This window comes from Anas acuta, chromosome 5 (genome assembly GCF_963932015.1).
Source record: "Anas acuta chromosome 5, bAnaAcu1.1, whole genome shotgun sequence".
NCBI lineage: Eukaryota > Metazoa > Chordata > Aves > Anseriformes > Anatidae > Anas > Anas acuta.
The window spans coordinates 38787898-38808669 of record NC_088983.1 but is presented as its reverse complement, the minus strand read 5'-3'; the positions used below and the strand labels follow the sequence as shown (position 1 = coordinate 38808669).

At 37.9% G+C, this 20772-nt stretch overlaps 1 long non-coding RNA gene across 8 annotated transcripts in view; it reads right to left on the bottom strand.

Annotated features, from left to right (window-relative positions):
• LOC137857580 (uncharacterized) overlaps positions 1 to 20772 on the bottom strand; it is a 278206-nt gene that overhangs the window by 136279 nt on the left and 121155 nt on the right. The window lies entirely within an intron of this gene.

Here is a 20772-nt window from a genome sequence, read left to right as displayed (position 1 = left end):
ACAAGTCTGAGGGTGGGATGTGAGATCTCAGTGCCTAGTACAATCTTTATGATAACTTAAACGAATAGGGTTGATAGAAACTCCCAGGCACAAGCCAGATGGAACACAACTATTCCATCACCAACTAATCCCTATTATTTAATCATGAAGAGAAGAAATTTTACACATTTTACCCGTGAAATGCCTGTAGAGAAGAACTCTGTTGGTCATTACTGAATTCACTGATGCCAGTGCTGCAGAATGCCCACTGTCTTTTGTTGTCATTCCTTTTCTTGTTTAGGTTTAATTCTGTCAATTTTACTGGAAAAGTAATGGACTGAGCAGCAAGTTAGACATGACATGTAGTGCTGTGCCTCTCTGTCCTTAATATAAACATGGAGTTATATCTTTCTGATTACATGGGAAACTCAGAGAGAGCTAGCTCTCTTCATCTCATATGAATGAAACTTTTATTAAGACCGATAAAAAATGTTGAACCAAACATGAAAGAAACTAGAGCCCCTGACCTGAGAAACAAACACTTCTGTCTTTTGCTGCTAGCAGACCTATGAGGATATTGGCCTATGAGCTCATAAAAGAAGAACTCTGAAAACAGGTCAACAGACTCCCAGTCTTTCCTGTTTCCTGCCTCAAAGCTCTCCTACTGGGGCTAACTATTGCCCCTCACCGATTTCCTGACTTGCCATAGCCTAATTCCCCTGCTCACTCTTGCTGTCATATAAGCTGATGGAGAAGGTCTCCCCCTGGAGTTCTCTTTTATTTGGTTCTTCATTTCTTTGCCAAACTAAACTTTCTTTCAGGCTTCCCCAACTTCTTGTACAACTCTCAGTGTTTAGTGAAGCCATGAATGCTTGGCTGCACAACCACTAGCTTGACCCAAATCACATTAATATGTTGACTTGACAAATTAATGACAAGTGTACTACTCACCATCTCTTTACCTGTTTTTCTCTTTCAAAAGACTTCCAAATGGTTGTCACTAGGTAATGGCAGAGATGCTGATTTCTTTATCAACAGTCCGCATGTCTTAACTTTTCTCTTTAGTTAAGCAGAACAGTAAAGTTACTAAGCTGTTTAGAGTTATCTTCAAAATGCTCCCAGTCAACACAAGACAACTTTAACCATCCAATGGAATAGATATAGCACCCGTTGTAAAAAGGTTACCTCACATAATCTCATTTTTAGTTAAGAAAGCCCTGTACAAATGATCCCAGAGTTGCTATAAACAATGGGGAAGTCAGTAGTGTTTGTAGTCTGTTCTCTAGGTGTGTTTAGTTTACCAAGAAAGTCTAAGAATGCTGTTCTCTTTTTTATTTTCTGGGCTTTGAAAGAGAATTTCTGACTTCTGTACTATTTCTGGAATATCTTTGACTTGCACTATTATCTACTGTGTTCATTATATGGTTTTCTCCTCTTCCTCCTCAGATCTGTAACATGAAACAATTAGACAATTAAAGTTCCTGAACTTTTAATAAGAAAACTATGTATTTTACTTTCCCCAGAATCTTATTCTGGAAGATAAGTGGATTGTTATGTGGAGAAGAGGAAAAAAATAGGTTGGCAGTTACTTTTTAGCACTATCTGTCTCTCAACAGGTTGTGTCACTGATACATATTTAGTTAAATCCTCTGCTCAACTCATATTTAGCTTTGAAGTCTGCTGCTTCTGTTTACATCAGAAGAGTGATTTGTGTGCCTAATCTTTCTAGCTATATCAGTTTATCTAAGGGATATTATCATTACCTACTAATATTGCCTTGCTTAAATTCTTGGACTATATACCTACACTAATACTGCCTGCAAATACAGGAACCTGTGATCTTTAAAACACTGTAGCTGTTGAAGTGTTTGTGGGGAGAGAAAAAAGCTGAACTTGTTTCTGCACAGAACTTTAGAGACTTCTGTAACTCAAGGGCATATGAGCAAGGGTATATCTATATGCAGGGATGTGAACATCCACATGTGGTGTGCAATGAATCAGTTCCAGGCGTAAACCCACTAAAATAGGTTAGCACTGTTTGGAGACACACTTACAAGCATCTTAATCTAGGAGATTATTTCAGTCTATGAGTACCAATCCAACATGAACATTTCCCTGATGTTTAGTCACTTACATATCATTAAAAGGAGGAAGGCCAACAAATAGGTCACTGGGTTGGTGCCTGCTACAGATCTACCAGTGCATGACAGGAATTCTATAAAGGCTTCTATAGAAAATGGGAAGAAGCCTCATGATGGCAGGCCCTGGTTTCCACAGGGAGATATATCCACCACAATATTTGTTGGAAAGGCAACATTAAGAGGCACAAGCAATCTAAGAGATGTTTGCAATGTCAAGGAAACTTTTATGGTGTTGATGTTGGACTAAACAGCTAGGGGGACCCATTGCTCACAGAAAGAAAAAAAAAAAAAAAGAATTGATAAAAGAATTGATGTGAAGGTGTATGGTTGCATTAGCTAATGAAAATGAGGAGAGAAGTAGCAGAATAATGACCCTAGACTCTATGAGAACTGAGAACTGATTTTAACTTCAGGAAAGGTAAAGCTGTCCTGCTGTCCTGAAGAGCAAGGGGCCTAGAAAAGCTGGCTGGCTTTCAAGAACAACCTCCTGAAAACACAGGAGTAGTTCATGCCATTTTGCAAGAAAACAGGAAGGCATGGCAAGAGAGAGCAAATACTCAGCTGAATGGGGAACCCCTGACTGAGCTCTGCTTTCTATATATGTAAGATGGACAATTTTAGCAAGGCTTTATAGACAGTCAGTCTTCTGTATTTCCTCTAAAGACAATTTGTAGAGATAATAAACTGAATGAGTAGACTACAAAGTTGACGGAAACCTGGCCAAACCAAACCACAAGACATCATGGATAGCATGCAGTACAGGCGTCAGAGACGTTGGTCCCAGTAGACCAACAGCATTCTGGACTATAGTAGAAAAAGTGTGTAACATTTGGGGGAAGTGGTATATGTGGCACTTATGAAACTGTATTTGGAGTACTATGTCCAGTTTTTATCTCTGTTATATTTACTAAAGTAAGACCAGAAGAAGGTCACCAAGATAATAAAGGGGCCTGAGAAATACAAAGAGAAGTAGAGAGAACTTTTATTCAGCCTGAAGAAGGGGATACTAAGGTGAATCTAAGTTATCTTCAACTTGCAGTGGAGGAGGTGTTATAAAGAATATGGAGCCAAATTTTTCTCAGAGATGTATGAAGTGGAAAAAATGAGATGCAACGAACACAAGTTGCAGCATGGGAAATTCTGTATAGATACAAGGAGAAAAGTCTTCACAGTCAAGGCAATAAACTACTGAAACAGGTTGCAGAATCTCTGTTCTTGGACATATTCAAAGTTCAACTGTATATAGCCCTGGACAATCTTCTAGAACAAGTTATCCTTCTTTGGGAAGCAGATTGGGATAACTGACCTTCAGATGGAAGTTTCAATGTAAATTACTCTATTACCCAAATGAGTGAAGATGTATTCTTTTATTCTGTATCTCCAATTGACTACAATAAACTGTTCCCACTTAAATTGCTGGCTATTTTGATTCCTATTTAGAGGAGGTGATATAGCTATTACACAGCAAGTAGACCTCCAAGTTTTGTAACATTAGACTTCTTTGGAATCAGCCCTCAAAGTTTTATAATATCGGAAATCTCTGAGAAACAATACAGTACATACCATAACCCCTGATAGATGAAGCCGAAATAATGAAGTCAGTCTTACTGTATTATAGTCCAGGTACATGGATTCACAACACAAGGTCTGTAGAATCACACTCTGCACTGTGATTAAATTACAAGCACTAGTGATGAGACTGATCTGTGTGTTTGTGTCCACACACCATATTTTAACCAGAGCATGAAGAATTAAAGCAGATACAATGGTGAAAATGAGAGGAAAGAGGACACCTTTCAGTTTAAAAACACAGCTTGAGGCTGGCTGCTGTTAATTAAGAAATTGTTGTGGTTGTATCTGTGGTTTATCTTCTGTCTTTTGGTTACTGAATTTACTTGCTACAAAGTCTTGGCAACCATAATCAAGTCTGCAGTTATCCTTAAAACATGAAATATAACACATAAAACCAGACTGGATGTTTTAGTCATCCTGAGTAGAGTCTAGATAGAGCAACTAGAATCAAAGGCATGCCTTGAGGAGTAAGCTACAGTTCAATTTGTGCAAGAGTGGCAAAATAAGACTCTTAAAGACCTACTAAGTGAAAGAAGTAAAAGCCTGGCTAACCACGTTTATAGTCTGCAAGTCAGCTAACAGTTGGCTATAGCCAATCGTATTTTGGGCAACAGAAGCAGTTTGTCTGTATTTTGATCCTGGACTTCACTAAAATGTCTGTTTTAAAATTAGTTTCTCTCATTTCTTTTCTGCATCTTTAGACTACAAGATGTCAGTGGAGAGTATCTAATGAAAAACACTTTCTATCAAGAATTTACATAACCAAACATAAAACATTTTTTAGGTATTTTCTGCTTCTACTCATGAGTGATTTTATCTTTGGTAAGAATGCTTAACAAATAAAGCAAAGTACTCTAGCAAGTTACTTCAAAAATAACTTTGCTAACTAATTTGTTTTCTTGCTTGTGTGTACTAAATACTGCTCTGAGTAGACTGCTGGCTGTGTGCCATTCAGATGTAAAAGCACTGAAACTGCAAAATAAATAAACTTAATAATTTCACCAGGGATTTTATGTTGCAGTATGTTTGAAAACACTGAAAGAAAGTAGATTAACAGGTCTTTTTATCTCACCAGTTTTAAAATAATTGCAGCAGAAACTAAATAAAATGAAGGATCCCTCTTAGAAATTTATGTTAACTTAACTTATATTACATACTTTTATCCACTGCTGTTCTTAACAAGATCACCAGTGACCCCTCACAATTAGCAGTGGTATCCATGTACAAATCTTGTACACAACCAGAGATGTCAGGATCAAGTTTTAATTCTTGGTCTGATTGCTCTGTGCTGCTCTACAGTCAGGCAATATGAATAATGGCAGTTGGGTTTGTAATAAGCCAACTCCAGCTTTAAAAGCATATCAGACTGTTTTGGGCAATTAAATGTGAATACAACTGTGAATCCAATGTGCATATACAACCGGCCCATCACATATTAATACTACAAGATGGAAAACTTTGTCACAAGAATATATGTGACATATAGACTGAATATAGACTTGAATATAGACTGCTGTTTAAACTGCTGCACCTACATTACTTTGTAAAAGACCAAAATCAATGCCTGTTTATGATGCTACCTTGCTCAAGGTAGTCCGTGCTTACGCTCCAGAGAGAATAGAGAAAAACCCTCAAAACACACTAAATTGCAACCCTGCTAATCTCAAAACTTTCAGGTATCCCATCAGCCTTTGTAACAATAACCTTAAGAAGAAAAGCAAAGTATGGTTTTGCTTTGCAGAACACTTGGAGTCTGTTCTAGACCAAGGCATTACCTACATTTTAGCTGAGATGAAATGCATACAGTTGTCCCAGAAGACTCAGAGTCACCAAGCACCCAGAAATTCATATTGCAGCTACAGAGTAGACACATCTCGTGAAGTGAGATGGTGACCCAAGTATACAGGAGGAAAACACTAATTTAACATGTCCCAAATATATTGAAGCATCAAGGAAAATAAGGACAGTAAGACCCTTCACTTTTCATGTTTTGTTGTTGTTATTGTTGTTGTGCATTTGTTTATTTTGCATTTATTTTGTTTTTGTTTGTTTGTTTGTTTTTAAATGCTTTTGCTTCAGTTGACAGGATAAATTTAAGTTCATACATCTTTTTACTTTTTTTTAGTACATCACAAGCAACTTAATAGCCTAACTATTCTCATTTAATTTGGCTTGACATTAGTGACTTCATGAAAAACTCAATAGCTGCAGAGCAGAGAACCTAAGTCAAGATGATACCCAGTTATTTGTTATTGCTTTAAATTGCTTGATTTATTAGTATTAACATCCAGGCAAAATAAACTACTGGTTTGTTTTGGTAGCTTGCTATATTCACCTTCACATATGCAAATAACTCAGTAAGGTCACAAAATCACAGGATCATTCAGGCTGGGAGAGACCTCTGCTCAAAGCAAGATTAACACTGAATTTGAACAGGGTTGCTCCATTCCAAAACCTCTCTAATTTGCCAGTTCCTATGACGAACTATCCCTACAGAGACAAGTTTTTCTAATATCTATTTGGAATCTCCCCTTTCAATTTATTATCGTTGTTCCTTATTCTCAGCCTTGCTCTGTCTTCACAGTAACCTCCTCGAAGGTATTGGAAAGCTGCTATTAAAAGCTGTCTCTTTTCCAGACTGAAACAATCCAGTTCCCTCAGCCTCTCCACAAAGGGCTAATGCTCCAGACCCAATTATCTTTGTGTCTCTGCTGAACTCATTGCAGGTTATCTGTGTTTTTCTTTTTTGGAGGCCCATAACTGGACAACCTTTTCCCAATATGATCTAATGAGTGTTGACTAAAGGAGTATAATTGATTTCTTTGAATATGCTCCTATTGATACAGCCCGTTATGTGGTTAGCCTTCAGATGACGAGCAGTGAAACCTCTTACTCATGAAGGCTAAGTTTAAGTTGTCTAAATGAACAGTGACACCATGTAAAATCTTGTTTGTGCATATACCTGTTCTCTGGGTAACCAAAAGGCATCAAAACTTCCTTCACAACACACATTCATTTTTTTAAGTAAGACTAAATGAAAATATTTTCAAAACTTATATTTTAGAAAGTAGCACTAATGTACCAAACTTAGCTATGCTACACAGCATTTTCAATTTTCTGTTAATTAGAGCCTTAGTTTTCCAGACATGCTACAATATAAGTCATTAATACAGGATAGACATGGACCTTACTTTGCTTGGCAAGTCTCAGAGTGTAAAACTCCTTAACTGTATTTTACACCTACAGTCTTCAAGCTTTGGCAGTTTACAATGGGGAGATCTGAAGGTAAGTTAAATTGCTGGCATTAGACTAGAGTGTACTGTTTAAAGCTCAGATCCACCGGCAAGCTGAAACATGGTCTAAGAAGGATAACTTTGTTGTTTTTTCTCACAATGTCCCATAGAGCACATGCCAACACATATAGAGCCAAATTCTGCTGTCAACTATACCAAAGTAAATCCAGAAAGATTTCAATGAAGTTCATTGAATTACATTACATTCATGTTTATGTTCAGAAGAAAAATGCTTCTTAACTTATGAGACAAGCCGGTCACAAGTTGTTATGAACACAGAGTCATTCAAAGCCTAGAGATTTATCGAAAAGGTAGGTTTTGCAGAGTGCTTTAAGAGGTCCTGGGTCAGGGCCTAGACTGTAGATTATCAAGTTGCCATCTGTGAGGTAAGGCAGAACAATTATCCTCATACAGAAATTTAGCCAGCCTTGGCTGTAATATTATGTGTCAGATCTTAAGCTGCTTATGCAGGGTCTGATGTGAGGAACTGTCTGTGACAAATTTGCAGAGACAGATACCAATAGCTATAGGCCCAATTTTTAATGTACTAACTTCTTATGCCACAGCAACTTCAGCATGTCTCTAAATTCTGAACTTTCTCCATTTTCTGGAGGTAAATTGTTTCAACCAAGAGTGCTGTATTTACATCTCTACAAGTCCCAGTAAAAGGTCTGCAACTACTGAACTATATAAGTTGTAATTATCAGGGTGTAGCTTTTCTGTCTGTAAAAAGGTGAGGTAGAAGGGATGCTACTAAATTCATCACCCCAAGAAGGAAATAGCCCCATATTTGAGGAATGATGAAGAACATTTGACTCAGCTGAATGTTGTTGGCTTCCCTCCAGATGTGTTGTTTTCCCTGCCTAGATCTGGTCCATCAGTATTCAGTAAAGGTTCATGCCATCTCACCACTTAAATCCCCAAGTGAGCCTCTGTGCTGATTTACTGCTCTCCTAGAAGAGTTCTGGGGCTCCTTGCAGTGTTGGCCTCCCACTTGCCTTTCCTCCCAACTCATTAGGAAGTTGTGAGATACGCCACACTGATCCCCTCACCTCAAGACATCCACTGTCCTTATCCCAATACTGACCGTCGTATGTACAGCATACTTAGAAATCTGGCCAATCATAACACCATGTCTTTTTTGAAGGTGAGGTTCAGGCAATATACTCTCACAAAAATTGTCATGAAATATTCCAACTTGCAAAAGGGGAAAGCTAGGGAATCATGGACAGAGGGGTGCCAGAAAGCAGCAGATTGCTGCAACATTCTTGTCGGAGACATTTTGCACCAATTCCACTTTGTCCCAAATACTATTCACTGACTTGCAGCAACCCAGGTGGCAAACACTGGAATCTTTGCCCAAGGGCATCCAAGCCTACACTGCCTTTGTGGTGTACTCATCAGCAGACTTTAGGCTGGGCTGGGGAATGGAAGGACTTTCCTCTAGCACTAATGAACTTGTGCTTCTAGGCAGCCAAGAATGAGTAATTCGCAATCTACTCCAGCCAATGACTAGGATGGGAGTTTGGTGTCCTAGTCTCAGTGCCCAAGACTTCATCTGCACCTGATATTCAATATCCATCTGCACAGCAGGCCAGTGAACAGGAACCAGAGCCCAGGGCTTTCTCTCAGAAAAGTGGCCCAACCACTAGCCTACAAAAATACTCTTCTCTTAGCACTTTCTCTCTGTTCACATTGTTCTCTGTCCAGTAAAAAATAACTCAACATTGCAGGTCAGAACAGGACAATCTTCAAAGCAAAATGGAGGAAAGCACAAAGCATGCTTGTTTCAAATGATAGATGACAATACAAAATAACATCTGGGATGGTTGGTGGAAGGAGCTGACCCCCTCTGTATTGAAAGTTCAATGCAGAATAAGAGACAGTAAAAGGGGCATGGCAATTAATGGCTGGTGAAATTCAAAAAGAAGTACGATACAGCCACAACAGCAGATTAGGGAACTTGTCTATTTAGCAGCACTCATAAGAGGCTTAATGAGAAAAAGATGGCTTACAAAGGACAAATAAAAGGGTCCTTTTGTCCTCCAGACAGAAAAAGAGGAGAACTTGGATGCTGAAAATGTGAAAGCCTTAGAGATGCTGTACGGAAACAATTGTAATATTTAGACAGAGATTGGAAATGGTGGCTTGACTGAAAACTGAGCCAAAGTTGCTGCCCAGCACTCTGGGCAGGCATAGGCAGAGTGGCAGCGTTCCCTTCCATGAATGAGAGGATAGTGAAGTATGCCCAGCATACTTCAAGCCCCTGCTTAGCAAATCCCTAAACAGTCCACTCAGTGACAAATTCCTGTAGAGGCAAAGCATTGACATTGCTAGATACTTGCAGCCCTTTAATTCTGCAGCAATTTATTTGGACTGTTACAGGTATGTGACTACCTTCAGCAGAGGTTTATGTGGTAGCCATGCTAAAGTGAAGTTTCTGCTCAATTGTGCAAGACTTTTTGTTCCTTCAGTAACAGACTGAGGTCAGGTTTCTGACAAATATAACAGAGAGGTAAGGAAAAAAAAAAAAGTTATTTGAGACAAACCCCAGTGGATTTACCTGAAAAGGTTTTCTCTTCTCCAGGAGATAGCACATCTAGTATAGAATGACATGAGTGTTGAGTCATCCTGATGGTTTTCCAGTTCAGGACAGGCTCTTATTGATGCTGTAGCATGGCTGCTGTGTAGAATGATCTTTTGGATACCTCAAGAATTTAAGATGCTTGCAAGCTGCATTTTGCAGATCACATTTGTAACACAGGACTCTTCGTATTCAAAAAGCTTTACACATTAGCTTTTTGGCCTCAGACAGAAACTCACTATTGCATTCTTTTGCACTGAATAGAGGCTTTTACAGTGTAAATGTCCCCTTATCTAATTCATAGGGTTACTTCTAGCCAGCCAAGACAACTGCACTTAACTGTGCTGTTGTTAAGAGGTGATTTTATTCCATCTTGAACAGGTCGTGGGTTGTTTTTTTTTCTTGAATTTTGCATCCCATGAGGATAGCATGAAGGAAGGCTGGAGGAATGAGTTATGTTCATATTCACATTATTTAGATATTTCTGCAGGAGGTTTTTAGGGGGGTTATCTGAGATGGGCTGAGACAATCTAACATTGTTCATTGTCACTAGAAGTATGGCCCTATTACTTTGCTCAACTGCTTCTTCCCCTGCTCCCAGCCACACAGGACATCTTCTTACTTCTGCCAGATCTAGCAACAATTGGATGTCCAGTGAGAAACTAATTTAGTATCTGAAGTGACACAAGACTTACCCAGAAAAAAAAAAAAAAAAAAAAAAAAAAGACCCTTACACAAGACTGACAAGATGGACTAGAAAGTGATTGTCATAACCATCCGTGTAAGGACACCAGAAATGCAAAATCATATTGTTTTATGCATGATGTTGTTACAATAAGAAAGTATGAGATACCCCAAAGACCTCCATCACAACAGCTGGCACTCTTTGTTTAAGAACACACAACTTTTTTCCTTCCTACACATTTTGCTTCCACATGTAGGAATAAATGCCAATAGCCCATCATACATATAATAACAAATACCGGTATTAGAAATAAAAATATGCATAAAGGAAGTCAGGATTTTTACTGTCTTGCTGCAGGTACAAAGCCAGAAGCCAAGGGCTGTGAAGGACTGGCAGATGTACTGGGAACAGGCTCCAGACTGGTCCTCTTCTACCATTATCACAGGGGCTCTGTTGCATACAGCTTTGCCTTCACAGCAGAGGAATTGGTAAGATTTTGCAGGCTCCTAAGATCCCTCTTTCCTCTGATGAATACCATTAAAATACCAACAGAGACTGATTTTCTTTTGAATGGTAACCATGAGATACAACTAGAGAAGAGTCTACAGCAAAACTGTTTTGAAACATTCCTGACCTTTGAAGGTGAGATGTAAATTCAGACTGTGGTTGGCACCACATCTGCTTAGCAAAAACTCTTGAAAGGAACACGCTTTCTGTCCGAAGAAACTATTTTAGGTTCCCTGGTGACAGCTATGACTGACTTTCTCAAATAAGCTCACATCAATTTAAAGCACACATGGTCTCATTCCAAGGAAACTGTGGCAAGTGTGGTGGGCTCCCTAGAAAGAGTATGATTTAGAAAAGGTTGCAAATGGTATGTGAATCTGACAACTGCTGGCTGGGTTATTCCTCTTTAGTGTGTATGTTTCTCTACAGAATAATGTCTCTTTAAATGTATGCAAGTATAGACATCACTCTGTCAGTATAAGCAAGGAGGCCTTAATTTTAGGTATATAATTACTTTTTTTAAGATATATGGTTAGTAAGTCAATTATCCACTTCTGTGCAGGTGAAACACAAGATGCCATCATAAAACTGTGACACGAGCAGTCTGGCCAAGCTAGAGTTACTTTTTAACTGCTTCTGCTAAAATCTCACCGACATTAAAATTTACAGGTAATATCAGGAAAAATATGCCTAAAAATCCCATCGCATCCTGTCTTTTATTGCATCATCACTTTTTTTCAAATGAAATAATAAAATGAAGATGCTACACTGATGAGTGAGTGGGGAGGAGGAGATGGTATCAGGTTAATCCAGTGTAAAATCAGTGTAAGTATTAACAAGCTTTATATGTAAGACATGTAAAATAGGCTAAAATAACATAATCTATATTATGAAATTTTAAAAAACAAACAAACAAACAAAACATTAACAAGTGAAAAAATCTGCCTGTTCAATTTTAATCTGGTCCCATGCATTAAGATTTTACTTTCAAGATTACACCATTTTTTCACCCACATCTTTTAGCTGCAGAACAGTCCTGTTTCCTTTTCATAGTGGGAAGGGATTCAAAGTGTCACAGGCAAAGGTGGCTCATATGAAAAGCCCTATGGGACATTTTTTTATCAAGTAAGAAGATGCACAGGGGTAGAACCAGAAGTGTTGAGGGTGGCAAAAAACACTTTGATGACTAAGAGAGATACATGTTCCCCTGGAGATCTGTATTCTATCACTACTTCTGTTGTAGGATTGCCAAGCAATGCTTATATCCAAGCACCAAGGCTCAGGCTTCTGACATGGAAATGCCTACAAGCTAGGCACACAGTTTTAAGAGACAAAATCTATCCTAGGTCTACATTTTCCCTCAACTCCCTGTACAGTAGGGAGCCTAATGCAGCTAGGAGCAGATGTCACACCAGCAAGCATGCAGAATGGAAATAATTTGTTAGAAAAAACTGGAGAGAGGGTCTGTCTTTCCTTTCTGGATAAGACAACTCACTGAGAAGGGGATCCAAAGCCCAGAACTCTATTTCACTGCTTAACTTGTCCTGCTCTGCAGAGACACCACTTCTTCAGGGTAGTGATAGTGCTCCTGGTCTCTGAAATGATATGACGATTAGGATATTCCCCTAAAACCCATGCATTTTTTAGGTTTTCTCAGCATAGGATTATTCAAACATACGCTAATTTCTCAGGGGAGAAGAACAGTTTACTATTAGATTAAAAAATGGAGATTTATAACCAATATATGCCCAGCTTGTCAACTTCATTGATGGTATTTCTTCCCATGTAAATCAGTTCTTCATTTGTTTTTTCCTCTTTGTCTGCCCTAACCCAGTGCCTTTCCCAGTCAATTCAAGGTTCCAGGAGCCACGTCAGTCCCCTCCTATGTTTCGTTCAACAATTCATAGGTCCAAACATTTTGGGCAGCTGGTACCCAGTCATCACTATCCTGTTAAAACATCACCAGCCTTTGCTTGCAATGTGTCTCTTAAGCTCCTTTATTTATCCCTTTCCCAGGGTAACTCTCTTTTGCTTTTAAAACTTGTATCTTCCTTCTCCACCTTGTCTCTGCTCAAGTGAGAGGGGACATGAAGAATAAAAGACACTATCTGCATTCTCATAACCAAATTTTTCCTAAGTATTTTGAAACACTGTGATTTTTTTTGGTAATATTTTTAAACTATTCAATTTTCAGCAGCCTGAAATTACCTTTTCTGTGGCTTTGAAGCATTTTTTCAGGTTATTTATGTATATTTTGGATTTGGGGGATTTGGAAGGAGGAGGGTGTGTTAGCATCTTCTCAGAGCAAGTATTTTAATCATTCTGAGCACACAAATGAATCAGAGCCAGAAACAAATGGGAAATAAACGTTACAATTCATGCTCCAATTTTTCTAAAATAACCGTGTTGAAATGAAGAAATTCCTTGCATGCTGACCAGCTAAGTCAGTATTTCTTTGCCTATGGCGTTGAATGGTAGTTCAAGTAACCATACAATCAGCCTCCAAATGAGGCACATGGTGCCAGAGTTCAGGGAAATACACACCTGGCAAAATCCACATAGTTAGGCATCAGTAATTACAGAGCATTACTGCACCTGCAGTGGCTGTCTACTTAACTATCAGGAATACAGAGCAAGAAAATGCATTTAGAGCAGGAAATTCTATTTACTTATCATAGACAGTCATTTTCAAAATTAACAGGTCATGTATTGTGTTGCTATGTATTTTTCACAGCTCAAAGTTCATGGCAGAGAGACCTTCCCTCCACAAAATGTATGTGTTCTACAAAAAGGAAAAGGTCACTAAGGACAGTATGTCTTTGTCTCAGAGTAGCACATCACACAGCAATAATTTCAAGAAACAAACACAAGCAATCCTCTGTTATTCCACTTGCCTTAACTGCTTCCAAGTTAGGTTGAGGGAAGGAGCCTACAAGATGGGACCTGCCCTGTATTGAACGGTATTTCTAGCAGCATGTCTTCCTTATCCTTTCATCCTTCATTGACCTGAAAACACACTGCAATAAAGTTTTGCTTCTGGGTGTTCATCTCAGATTGAGTTTCTAGCATTACTTTATACATTGCAAATGATATTACAGGAAATGTAAAACATTTCTGCAGTCTAATCTTTTAAGTGTTCTCAAAAGGAAAATAGTTCAATGGGCATTTGCTTAACATCTGGCACGTTTGATCTTTCTGATAAATTGTCATGTGAAGCAATCTACTACAGAACCTTCTTAATTTTTAACCTTTCACAGATTACCTGCTACTGGGCACTCTTGGAAACAGAATATTGGAATGAAGAATCAAACAATATGTTACTTGTATAGAGTTGGATTAATAAATTAGTGTAATTCTGTTATTCAGCTGCAAAAGTCTATTACTCATAAATGGCAACAGAATGATAAAGAAATCTCAGTCAACTGAGATAAAATAAATTTACAGTACAAAGCTGGGATGAAAACCATTTTACCTTGCTTCAATGGCAGTACATGATGTATTTCTAAAGATGGAATGTAGTTTCCATTTTATGATTCATTTACAGAGCATTGTTGTTACACAAGCTACATACTTTTTACTATACTACTGAGTAGTAATGGAAAACTCAATTGTGCCAGCACTGAATTATGCTTATAAACACTGAAAATGCAGCTAGCCATCTAAAGGAAGAAAATCAATTGTTCAACAACCTGACAAATTCAGGAAAGAGGTATTTGGGGCTGGTTTGCCTGTTTAAGGGAGACATATGCATAGGCATTGTGCCAGAAGAGTCATTAGTACTATATAACATTACAACAGTTACCATACATACATAAAAGCAAGCAATTTCACCTGTCTGAAAAATAACATATCTTCTTGCATAGCTATATACCCACTCCAGACAAACAGTTTTCAGGCTAATTGTGAGCATTCAAATGAGTGAATTTATATTATGAGTGACTTTATAGTCATGATTATTCTAAGAAAAGATTTTATATTTTTACCACAAGGAAGCATAGCCATTACCTCTTGCATTTTGTGGCTGATGGAACATAAAATCAATGCAAAATCCATTCAATGTCAAGATCATCTTGTGGCTGCAGTAGCAAGAATGTCATCAATGAACATTCCAGGCAAGTAAATTAATGTTAAAATAAAATGTCTTCACACCCTATTGAGGAGTCACACTATCCTTACAGCATTGGAATGGGCACTGTATGCATTCCTTAGTTACACTGGTAATTTCACTAAACTGTACTTGGAAAAAGATAGCAATTATACTTTAAGGCACATCTCTGGAAGTCGTATGGTTTTAGCATAATTTTGAGGCTTAAAAAAAAAAAAAAAAAAAAAAAAAAAAAAAAAAAAAAAGGATAAAAATAACAACTCAAATATTTCTGGCAATATATTATTAGGAAAAAAATATTGCATTTTGGTCCCAGTAAGAAATCTCTGTTATAATGCTTGAACTTTGTTATACCATGTGGGCTAGCAGTGTCTGTCTAATAATGGCCAGACAGTACAGCAGACTTATTGATTCAGTGGACTCTCCCCATCCAGTGTTTGATCTCCTAGTGTACACTCCCTGGACAGTAGCTGTAGCTGCTATTTAAACTGAGATCTTTTGGTCTGAAAGTAGCACTTTTACCTGACACAGAAGAAATCCTCCCTCCTGAATGAATCAGTAAGATCTGTGTTAAGTGAAAGCTTGTCTCATCTGACTGCTCCTTGAATATCTTGCTGGTACCTCTCCAAAAACATAGAAATATTCTGGCAAAGTAAGGGGACTGAAAAGAGGGTTCTTTGTTCCCTGAGTTGCTGTACAATTTGACAGTGAAAATATAAAGATATCAGTAGGTCACCAAAGGTTAACAGTTCCTCTGGTATTACTGATTTGACAAATGAAGGGAAAACAAACACACCAGACATAGGAGTATAATCATTGCAAATCCAGAAGCACACAACACTAATAAACAAGGGAAGGTACACTTCCAGTGGTATCCAGAGCAGCATCCGATTGAGGATCTGGATCAAAACTTTCTCTGGAGATTTATGTAGAACAAAGAGCTTTTCTGTTCCTTCTCCGGGCACCTGATGCTAAATCCAGATGGCCGACTCCTGGTATTGGACACAGTGGCTGCCCATTCATTTGTTGTGCAAATATTTTCCTTCAGCCAAAAATAAGCCAATTTTGGTATTATTGAACACAGATCTAGGAAGCAAGCAGCCACTTTACTTGTTCGCTTATTCACTTATCCATCTAAGTGAGGAACTTAAGAAAACAAAAACATCAAATTTTCCTCTGTCTAAACAATAAACAGGCAAGATAATCAAATGATTTTAAATAAGATTAAAACTATGTCCATATTAAATAGAGTTCTCTCTTTTCTTTTCTTTTCTTTTCTTTTCTTTTCTTTTCTTTTCTTTTCTTTTCTTTTCTTTTCTTTTCTTTTCTTTTCTTTTCTTTTCTTTTCTTTTCTTTTTTCTCTTCTTTTCTCTTCTCTTTTGTTTTCTTTTCTCTTTTCTTTTTTCTCTTTTTCTTCTCTCTTTTTTTTTTTTTCTCCTCTTCTCTTCCCTTTTTTCTTTTTTCCTTTTTTCTTTTTTCTTCCCTCCCTCCCCTCCCCCCCTTGCCCTTTTTTTTTTCCTACATTAAGGGTGCTGCATTGTCTGTACTCCATATAAAATGATTGGGTGGAATTATTATTCTTATTTGTGACACTTTAAAATAACTCACTCTTATTAAGAAAATAATAGCACTAGTGTTACATTCATTCCATTTTAACTGGATTTACTGTAAAATAACTGTAAGATGTACTTATTAATTTCCCACAAGTTATAATGAAAAGAACAGAGATTGGATATAGTTCTGCCACTAGCTTAGTAATGCTTAGCCTATACATGACTGCTGCTGCCTAATCCTATCTCCAACAGACCAATGGTTAAGAGATTGAAAAGATTAAAACTCACGCTATACAAAGCCAGAACATGTAAGGAAGAGATGCATATCAGGAAGAAAAGGTCTGTCATGGCTTCAGGTAAAGGTGGCAGAAATATTCCCTGCTTCACCGTCCTTATTTAGCTTGTGAGTGAGAGACAAAGACATTTCTTCAGTGCAATGCCTTGTCCCATCAAAAAAATGGAGAAGTGCTAGTGAGAGGAGTCAAAAACATAAGCCCATAAAAAGTGGGCTTATGGGTAAAGCTCAGAAATCTGTGTTCAACAGTGGAGTAAAGAGAGTACATAGGGAAAGGATGTGACCCCACCATTTTGCGAGATTAATTTCCCTAGCATTCTCCTGACATTCAGAGCAGGTAGAGGGATGAACCCTCTGGCACTCCTTTTTGTATCCTGTTTATGGGCCAGTCATCCACAGATTCACCTAATCCCTGTTGAACCAAAAAATACTCAGTATCCACAACTTCCAGTGGCAGCAGTGTCCAGCAGTTTACTACCTATGGTGTAAAGTATTTTTTTCCTTTTATCTATTTTAAACCAGTCCCCTACTGGTTCCTTTGAGTGTCTTCTGATCCCTGTGTAACAGTGACTAACACTGCCATGTGCTCACTATTTTCATAATTCTGTAAGACAGGTTCAGCTGATCCTCTCACATATCTGCTCTCCAAACAGGAGACTCTCAGACTTTTTAGGTTCTCCTCACTTATCTGTTATTAAAAACTGAGCACTGAGAAAACCTGAGAGCAAACCTGGGTATCGAAGACATCAGTGTGCCTGAAACGGCCCCGGGAAAGGAAAGTGCTTTGAAAAATACACCCAATTATTTCCTTGAACTGCTTTTCCAAGATTGGTGAGCCAGTGACACCTGGTTGTTCATAGCTCCCAACCATGTTTTCCTTCTTGTTTTTACAGACACATCAAGAGCTTTCTGATTCTCTAGGATTTTCCTTCGTCTTTCTAATACATCCTGCTAAGGCATGAGAAGTCGTGGCCCTTTAGAGCACTGATAGACCTGCCTGTCCCTGCCAAAGGCCCAGGCTCCCACATCAGCCCCAGGGCCTCCAGCCCCTGCCCCAGTGAGGCTGCAGAGGGGCTGGGCTCCAGCTTCCCACAGCATGGCCCTGCTTGGCTCCGCTGATCTACATGAGCACTGAAATGCTCCAGGCCCTCTAAAGCTGAAGAAAAGAACAAATAATAGATACAAACAAATCCCACATTACTGCTTAATATCTACATGATGGACAGAAGTGGCTTTATTTAAGAGCTGATAGCAGATATGAAAACAATCCATCTAAAACCCTCTCAGAACCCTATGCCCTCATCAGCTATAGCACTGTCAGGACATCCAGCCTACTCAGAAAATAACTTTCCAAAAAGTCCTAAATACTCATGTGCTTTATTGTTATCCATGCTATGATGGCACCATGATATTAGCTTTGTACATCTGTAAATAAAGCCACCATTACAGGTTGTTACTGGGCCACTGTAATGAAAGGAAATAGGACTTGAAGATTTGAAAATTGATCCCAAATGAATTGATTCCTTCATTTGAAAAACAAACAAACAAACAAAAACACCATATCAAATTTCCAAATGTTTAAATCCCAAATATTTCCTAAGATACATGGCTGTGGGAGGCACTTGGAAGTTTTAGTTAAAATGCTTCTTACAGAATGAACCCTGATTCTCAGAACTGCTGGCTATCATTAAAAAATTACTTTACAAGGTACAAAAACACAAAGTTTGAGAAATCATCTGGATTCAGATTTTTTAATATTGCTATGTAAATTTGCCATATAACCATATTTGGGGATGCTGTTTGAAACAGCTAAGAATGTTAATAAAGTTATTGGAATATTAGGTCAAAGCTAAATACATGAAAGAATATCCATTGGCACGAGTACCAGGAACCGCATCAGATGACTAACTCAGGAAAGCATTACTGTATCAGTTACAGCCATGTCACATTCTTCAAAGTTTTTCTTTATAAACGTAAGGGCTTAGAACTATATATTTTTTGACACACATTTTAGAGGAAATTATTGTAATAACTAGACCCAAGAAACTAAAAATATTATTTTGACCAAAGTAAAACATTTGTTTCTACAGGATGAGATGCCATCATTGCCATTTCTTCCCTTTAAAAGATTACAAATGTTCAAGTTAAAATGACAAAGTCAAAAAAAAAAAAATCAGAAAAACTGAAGTTAAATATTTTGGACCACTTTTCTTAACACACAAAAAAATGCTTAAATTCATTCTTCTTTTGTCCTTATTTGGAAGATAACAGAAATACTGAAAACTTAGGATTCCCTGTGGTTTTGAAGTTCAATGTTCTATACAAGCCTAACAGGCTACAAGACCATGCAGCAGCAGTCTATGTGAAGGGTTGTTTGCTCTTCCATATGCCACATTTTTGCCAGAGAACAGGAGTTATTCTGTAACTGTACGATTAGCTGTATCTTTGGCTAACTTTGCTTTCCTGACCAAGTAATTACTAAGTACCAGCAATATCAAATGTGTGTCATTTCTGGTAGGGTACTGATCTTTCCACTTTTCCAGCTTCTTCAAAATATTTGTTTCATGGCTATGCCTTATCAAGTACCCTGTAAGCATCACAAAACAAAATGGGAGTCATCACAACGGGAAAGAAAAATGCAAACAATATGCCATCGTGGGAACCACATAACTCTTCTGGGCCCTTGACGCTGAAAGCTGCAGCTGTCATCCCCACTTGTTGGACCACTTATTTCATACCAGTGCTTGGAAAGTGAGTCATGATTCACTTCCTCTTGTCCTGAGTGGGGACATGTTGCTCCCTGCCTAACGATTCTGTTTGTACATGTGGAATTATACAGAGGAATTTGCAGCCAAGAATCCTAAAATAATGCTCGAAAATAGTATGTACTTCAGTGCTGCAGTTCTTTGGCATGGTGATTGCTTTCATGTCCTACTTTTGAATTTATTTTCAAAAGTAGGACACAAAAAAATTTTGAAGTTAATTAGGGCACCCTATCTTACTGGAAAATTTTCAATCTTTCCCCTAACCCAAGTCTACATTTCAGTAGGAAAATGAGAAACCACATCAAGAGATTTCATTTTTCCTGTCATAAACAAAATCAGACTGCCAATAGCTCAAAAGTCTTGAAGAGAGACATAGTGGTCCAATGTTTTTTTCGTTTTTTTTTTTTTGTTTTTTTTTTTTTTTTCCCTTGCAATGCTCTAAGGGCACATTACTGGGGGAACACAATCTGCTTCAAATTTATGCATGAAGACCAGTTTTCATTTTGACCAATACTTCAGGATACCAGGCTCTCTGAAATAATATTTTAACAGTTGTCTAAATTGAATGCTGATTCAGACAGTGTTCCAGCTCAGTTTGCCACTGACCAAGGAGATAAATTTATTCTGGATAGCCAGCAGAGTGGACCTAAGTAGAGTCATGGGTCATTTTCCCTGTACTGGATATGCTCCCCAATTCTTGGTTGGGACATGCACCTTGACTGTATCCCAACCACATACTAGTGTGACAAGAGGGCACCTGTACCCTGCTGTCCGTAAAAGCACTATCCAAATTTGTACCGTGATACACTAACACCATGAACAAATTGAGGGGCTTCAAATGTGTGCAGGTACAAAGCTACAGGTAGGCACAAATGCATTCCTTTTATCAAGTCTATGTCTAGCTATAACCCAAAAGAAATTTATATCACAAATACCCTGAATCATTAAAAACTTATTTACAATAGTGATATACTTTTATTTAATGTAAAATTCATCTTCATCTTTTTCTCTACTTCTATGCTGCTACTTTTTTTCCTGCTATACATGATACAGACATGATCAAAATCTTTGGTCAGAAAAAAAGGTCCCATAATATTTCTTGGTTAGTTTTGTCTTGGCTGTCAGAGGGAAAAAGCTAATATAAAACTATTTTTTCATAAAAATATATATATATTTACATTTTAAAACTGATAAAATAGATTGAAATGCATTATTGTGGAAAAAGTTTTCCACAAGGTTTTCTATAATAACTTGAAATGTCAGTAATGATTTTCTAGAGTTTTGGGCAACAAA